Source organism: Pelodiscus sinensis, chromosome 25, assembly GCF_052426305.1.
Source record: "Pelodiscus sinensis isolate ZL-2025 chromosome 25, ASM5242630v1, whole genome shotgun sequence".
NCBI classification, from domain to species: Eukaryota; Metazoa; Chordata; order Testudines; family Trionychidae; genus Pelodiscus; species Pelodiscus sinensis.
This window is the reverse complement of record NC_143076.1, coordinates 5,063,711-5,071,057: the sequence shown is the minus strand read 5'-3', so window position 1 is coordinate 5,071,057 and position 7,347 is coordinate 5,063,711. Positions and strand designations below refer to the sequence as shown.

Genomic DNA, 7,347 nt, shown 5'->3' with positions numbered 1-7,347 from the left:
CATAATGACATCAGCCGATCACAGAATATCAGCTAACTCCTGCTTCTGGAAAGTTTTGGATGAAATATCCCACCGCAGAGGTGCTATGGCAATGAATTGACATGTATGATGATAAGGTAAAATAATAAATACACTAAACTACAGGGCTATGTCTACACTACACATTGTTGCGCAATAAGATATGCAAATGAGGTGTGGGATGAATATCGCTGAGCCTCATTTTGCCTACCTAATGAGCTGCCATTTTGTGGCACGGGTTTTTGCGCAAGAAGGAGCTGTCTACACGGCTACTCCTTGCGCAAAAAACCCCCCTCTTGCGCAGAGCCGTTCTTCCTGAAAATAAGTGTAGACAGCTCCTTCTTGCACAAAAGACCGTGCCGCAAAATGGCGGCTCATTAGATATGCAAATGAGGTGCGGTGATATTCATTCCCGCACCTCATTTGCATATCTTATTGCGCAACAATGCGCATTGTAGACATAGCCCCAGAAGAATGATACTTTAACATTGGCATGGGGAAGAAATGCAAATAAGGAAGGGGGGGCAAATCCCTATTGAATATTCATTAGCTACGGTAATGTCAGCATAAGAGATTCTGAAAGTGGCATCCTGAGGCAGGCAGAGAGGGAGATGTAGACCTTGGGAAAGGCCAGAATGATGAAGATCATTCGCCCCCCTGGTAGAGATGAGGAATGTGATGATGAGGAGGAAGATGATGGCTAACATTTCAGGCTGTCTGCAAGGGATGGTGTGAGTATGGATGTTCCAGTATACTTCTTGTAGTATTTCTGTCTGTCTTGCTGAGCGAGCAGGGCGAGTACAGGGGAAGGAACCCCAGGGAACCAGGTAGGAAGTGGCCCAGGGCAGGAGCGGGAGCCTCCTCTCCCACCCCGGGAACCTCAGCGCGTTTTGGCTGGATTGCCCCGCCGAGGGAGTGACCCGCTACCTGGTCGTTCACAGGGCCCTGGGCTGGGACCTGGTGGAGTAGGGTGGGCCTGGGTCCCCCTACCTGGGGTGCATCCCCGCTACAACCCTAAACTGTGTCGTGGACTCAGGCCGGAGGGCCTTGTCCTTGTCTTAAAGGGCCAGCTTTGAACGGCATTGTGGACTCAGGCCAGAGGGCTTTGGCCTTGCCAAAAAGGGCTGGTCGTGGACTGTGCTTCAGACTCAGGCTGGAGGGCCTTGGACTTAAAAGGGTAGGCGGGAGGGGCCCGCCACACTGAGTTAGAGGGGATGTGACTTTGTTAAACATATTAATAATATTATTTATTTGTAAGTACAAAAAACTCCCTGTTTTGCAGTGTTGCACTTGTTCACATCAGGGTTCCCATATAATCATATATATAGTAGCCCAATGTCTGTGAGTCCATAATGCTGAAATGCTGGCTGTTCCCTCTGGGTGGTGCAGTTGCTGAAAAGCTGGCTGTTCCCTCTGGGCGGCCCGTGCTGCATGGAGAGTGCGGGGCCCAAACAGACACTTGCTCCCCCGCGGCGGCCCGGCTGAGCAGCGCAGAAGTCAGCTGAGCGCGATGGCGGGATGTGAAGGGAGGCAGGGCGGTGACGTGCAGTGTGACAGCGGCTCCAGGCCCCGCCCCCTGGTCGTGAATGTCACTGCCCACCTTCATCTCCCGCTGTGGTGCTTGGCTGACCTGCACCACTCAGCCGGGCCACCGCATGGGAGCAAGTGACACAAGTGACCGTTTGGGCTCCGCGGTCCCCCGAATGAGAGGCAGGAAGGGGAGGAGAAGAGAAAGAGAGATGGAGAGAGAGGCAGGAGGCAGAGGAGAGCTGAGAGAGAGAGAGGGGGAGGCAGTAGGAGGAGGAGAGAGAGAGATGGAGCGAGAGACCGGAGGCTCAGGAGAGAAAACGGACGTGGAGGAGAAACCTGAAAAGCCCATCTTATGATGGGCTAATTGACTAGTCATGTATATAGTAGCCCAGTGTCTGAGAGTCTGTAACACTGAAATGCTGGCTGTTCCCTCTGGGGGGCGCTGTTGCCTGAAATGTTGGCTGTTCCCTCTGGGAGGCACTGTTGCCTGAAATGCTGGCTGTTCCCTCTGGGGGGGGCTGTTGCTGAAATGCTGGCTGTTCCCTCTGGGGGGCGCTGTTGCCTGAAATGCTGGCTGTTCCCTCTGGGGGGCGCTGTTGCCTGAAATGCTGGCTGTTCCCTCTGGCCGGCGCTGTTGCTGAAATGCTGGCTGTTCCCTCTGGGGGGCGCTGTTGCTGAAATGCTGGCTGTTCCCTCTGGGGGGCGCTGTTGCTGAAATGCTGGCTGTTCCCTCTGGGCGGCGCTGTTGCTGAAATGCTGGCTGTTCCCTCTGGGGGGCGCTGTTGCTGAAATGCTGGCTGTTCCCTCTGGCCAGCCCGTGCCGCATGGGGAGTGCGGGGCCCAAACGATCGCTTGCGCCGCTTGCTCCCCCGCAGTGGCCCGGCTGAGTGGTGCAGACGTCAGCCTAGCGCCACGGTGGGAGTTTACGTTTACGTTTACGTTTACATCACCGCCCCACTCCCCTTCACCTCCCACTATGGCATTCGGCTGACGTCTGCACCATTCAGCCGGGCCGCCATGGGGGAGCCCAAACGGACACTTGCTCCCCCGTGGAGGCCCGGCTGAGCGGCGCAGAAGTCAGCCGAGCACCGCGGCAGGAGGGGAAGGGGGGCGGGGCAGTGACGTACAGTGTGACAGCGGCTCCAGGACCCGTCCCCTGGCTGTGAACGTCACTGCCCCGCCCCCCTTCTCCTCCCACCATGGTGCTCGGCTGACTTCTGTGACGCTCAGCCAGGCCGCCGTGTGGGAGCACGCGGCGCGAGAGACCATTTGGGCTCCACGCCCCCCATGCAGCACAGGAAGTGCAGCGCCCAAATGACCATTTTGGCTCCGTGGTCCCCCGATTAAGAGGCAGGAGGGGGAGGAGAAGAGAAAGAGAGAGACAGAGAGAGAGGCAGGGCGCAGAGGAGAGCTGAGGGGGGGGGGGAGGGAGACAGTAGGAGGAGGAGAGAGAGAGAGAGACACGGAGCGAGAGACTGGAGGCTCAGGAGAGAAGACCTGAAAATCCCGTCTTGTGACGGGCTAATTGGCTAGTAATGTTAATGTTAACCTGTCTGGGCCTGGTCTTGGGACAAGAGCCTGTCAACCTTCAAAGTGATAAGTAGCAATAATAAAAACAATTTAAAATGATTAATAATTTTTAGATCAGAAACTGATTGTTCGGAAATCTTTCCACTTCGATATGCTTTAAAAATATTTGCTGTGAGCTTTTCTGTCTTTTGCGAGTTGCTCTTCAAACTCTTTTTTAGCCTGCCTAATTATACTGTTACACTTGACTTGCAGAGTGTGTTCCTTTCTATCAGCTGTCAGAGCTCCCTGTGGATCACACAGTTGTGGTTTAAGACAGTTTTGAATCTTTCAGGGTACATCCTGAACATTGCCGCAGCGGAGTCAAATCACAGTGCTGGGAAGCTTTGCTAACTGGGTAAGTCTAATTAGCGTCTGGTAAATGCAGCATTAAGGCCACCAATCAGCATTGTGACATGCCTCTGAGCAGAGGTGCCAACTCTGGGATTTCCCCTGGAGAGCTGGATCCGTGCTCTACCCCAAACCCTGCCCCCACTTCACAGTTTCCCCTAACCCCACCCCTGCCCTGCCTCTTCCTACCCTTGGCTCACCTCTTTTTGCCCCCACCTTGCTCCTTTCCTCTGCCTCTTCCCACCCCTGCTCTTTCCCCTCCCCTCAGTGCCTCTTGCACGGAGGTGCTGGGAGGGAGCGGTACTGATTGTGGCAGCTGCCAGTGGGGAGGAGGCGCTGATCCATGGGACTGCTGGTGGATGCTGTGCACCCACTATTTTTTTCCTGTGGGTGGTCCAGGTCCTGTTCACTCTCAGTCAGCGGTGATACCTCTGAGGGCCTAAGGCATTTAGGTTTGTCACTGCATTGCAATTGGTTTACCATGGAAGAGGATGGATGCTATGAAGAAGTCTGTATGGTTCGGTTTATCACCTGCTCCAGTGAAAACATCACCCTCTCCGTGGCTTTCAGAGCAATACAGTGATTTGTTGTTGGGGCTACTAGAATTTTACAGATCCCAGACTGAGGGGATTATAAACTCATTGCTTGCTCTAAGGGAGGGTGACTTTAAAATCAGGGGCAGTTTACACCCACTTGGCAAGAGTGAGAATGAGGTGCCAGGCAGGTGAGAATCGAGCCCTGGGTTTTCCAGAAGCTGTCCCCACTACCCAGAGCTCTCCTTGTAATAAGTTTCTTGGGCATCCTGAAGCCCAGATCTCAGTTCCTGCAGGTGTAGTGAACAATAACTGTTTATTTTCTTGAAAAGCTCAAGGGGACCATAAAGCCATGTGCTGAGAAAGGACAAAGCACAGATCAAAAGAGTTGTGGAATACATGTATTCTGAAATCTTTTTTCTCCCTGCAGTGTGTGTGGTCCTGACAGAATATCTGTTTGCTGCACTCCTGTAGTACAGAACTTTTCACCTTTGAGTGATGGAGAGGTTGCCAGAAGATCTTCTTTAACTGTGCATAGGCTCCGTTAAGTAACTGTTCGAGATCCTTGGATGAAATGTGAAGTATTTCTACATTGTCCTCAATACACCTTCCACATTAGAATCCAAGGCAAAAGAGAGGTGAACACCAGTCTTCATTTACAAATGTGAAAACTCACTAGTCACTGGGGAGATGCTGAGATAAATGAGGGTTGTGTTTGGCCCGGGGAGGAGGGGGTAGGTCACTTGTTTTATATTAACAATGGAAGGTTCAGAGCTTTGATTCAAGTAAACACCCAAATGTGAACTTTCCTGTGAACTCTCTAGAGACCTTATCTCCAGAAATGGGCCAAGATGGAAACTCCCGCAGGGCATCCTGTGTCAGAGGTGCTGACTCCCTGGGTGATCCAGGGCTGGAGCAAAAATTAATGGATGCAGAGCACCAACTGGTGCCAAGCTTCTCCCTTTGCTCCCCTCCCCTGACTTCCAATGTGCTGGCAACCCTGCATGTAACAACTGCCTCCCTCTCTCCCAATGCTTCTGGAGTGCCATGAACAGCTGACTTGTGGTACTCAAGCTCTGAGAGGGAGGGGAAGGAAGATGAATGGGGTGTGCTTGGAGGAGGTAGGGAAGAGGTGGATCAGAGGCTTTGGGCCTCTGGAGTGGGAACTGGGCCCCAAGTGGAGGGGGGTGTCAAGAAGATGAGACGTTTGTGCTTATGTCATGTGTTTTTTTTCTTTTTGGTTCAACTTGGGAGTGTAGCAGTAGCTACAGGTTGGAATTCTGTTACCTAAACTTTCATGAGCTTCAAAGATTCAGGCCAAGTTCAGTTTTCATTTTAGGAATGGTTCCCAGTCTTGTGGTACTGGATCCAAAGTGATTTATTGTCTCCTCTACTGGACGTGACATTTGTGCCAGTGAATGACAGGGACGATTTCTTAGTAAAGCTAGACGAGGGGTGCACCTTGAATGACAGCAGGCAAACCAATGATTTGCATACAGAAGGCAAAAGCTTTTATAAAGTGAAGATAATGCACATTGTAAAATAGTTACGACATTCACTGCAGCCATGAAAACAATTTTACAGCAGATTAAACACACTTAAAAAGAGAAAAGCAATGAGTGCGAAAGCAATAAGAACACTAATTCAGGGTTTACTTAGCAGCAGAGAGAGGACATATGGGAAAATATTTTAACTGCCTTTTCCTGCCCCATATTTTCCAAGCTGGACAGATTCTATTTTATTAGGCTACTAATATTTTAATTTGGTTGCCTTATTGCTCTCTCTAAAATTATACAAATGTTAATGAAAACTAAAAGAACTGAGATGACCTATGGTTTGGAAAAATAGATGAAAACTGGGAAGGGTTTTGTTTTTGTGATTTTTGCAGAAAACAATTTATTCAATGAATGTAATAATTTCTCTTTGTCTTCTAATAATCTGTGAACAGATGGACTTAAAGTCTATTTATCTGAATGGTCTATATGTGCATATTTCAGCTTATAGATTGCTTTCAAACTGTGATCATGACAGTTGCTTTGAATATTAGTGACTGGTTAAATAAGTTATCTCTGTCACTTGCTATTTTTTTTCTATTCCCTAATTCAATGTTTTTCAAACGGGGCATTAAGAAACTGCTAAACACTTATGGCAAGTCTGAAAATTCACATGCCTGATCACTTGCTTCTACAAGTATTTGCAGAAAACAGGCTAAAGGGGCCACAGAACCACTGAGGCAAATTAATACTTTAAAGTATTTGAATGCTCATACTTTTCCAGTGTTCGAATTGTTGGCTGGATCAATAGACTATGAGTAAGTGAATTAAACATATGGAGGTTACAAAGGAATAGGTGTAAGTTTAGACCCTGGGCTACATGTATATTTATGGGAGATAGGTTTTTATCATTAAGACTAGCCAATTAGCCCATCATAAGATGGGATTTTCAGGTCTCTCCTCCACGTTGGTCTTCTCTCCTGAGCCTCCAGTGTCTGTCTGTCTGTCTCTCTTCCTCCTACTGCCTCCCCCCGCCTCCTCCTCTCTCTCACCTCTCCTCCGCCTCCTGCCTCTCTCTCTCTTTCTCTTTTCCTCCCCGCCCCACCTCTTCCCCCCTCTCTCAGCTCTCCTCCGCCTCCTGCATCTCTCTCTGTCTCTCTCTTTCTCTTCTCCTCCCCCTCCTGCCTCTGACTCGGGGGACCGTGGAGCCCAAATGGCCGTTTGGGCTCCGCACTCCCTGTGATGCACGGGGAGCGTGGAGCCTAAACGGTCGCTTGTGCCACTTGCTCCCACGTCGTGGCCCAGCTGAGCGGCGCAAAAGTCAGCCAAGAATCATGGCGGGAGGCAAAGGGGGGCGGGGCGGTGATGTTCACAGCCAGGGGGCAGGGCCTGGAGCCGCTGTCATACCGCACGTCACTGCCCTGCTCCCCTTCCCCTCTCGCCTTGGCACTCGGCTGACTTGTGCGCTGCTCAGTGGGGAGCGCGGACCCCAAAGGGCGCTTGCCGCTGCTTGCTCCGGCGGGAGCGCCGCTCAGCTGGGAGCAGCGCAGCGCGCCGCAGCGCACCACACAAGGAGGGGAATGGGGTGGAGCTGGCCAAAAGAGGGGTGGAAAGCAGAGCTGGTGGGGGGAGATCAGGGGCTGTGGGGCTGGAGGGGAGGATGGGGGGGCCAGAGGAAGGGGGGAGGGAAGCAAGGCTGGCAGGGAGGGTGTCCGGGGGGCCCTGTGGCCGCTTGCCACCATGGAGCAAGGGGAAGGGGGGGCGTGGCGCTGACATAAACGGCCGGGGCGTGGCCGAGTACATCAGCGTTACAGATGCACAGACACTGGGCTACTATATATATGATGACAATTAAT

At 51.5% G+C, this 7,347-nt stretch overlaps 1 long non-coding RNA gene across 1 annotated transcript; it reads left to right on the top strand.

Moving 5' to 3' along the window:
- Positions 1–378: 378 nt before the first annotated feature.
- Positions 379–6,600, top strand: LOC142824487 (uncharacterized). The gene is made up of 3 exons (XR_012899351.2): positions 379–749; positions 3,410–3,472; positions 4,429–6,600. It is a non-coding gene; the product is annotated as an uncharacterized LOC142824487 (long non-coding RNA).
- The last annotated feature ends 747 nt before the right edge of the window (positions 6,601–7,347 follow it).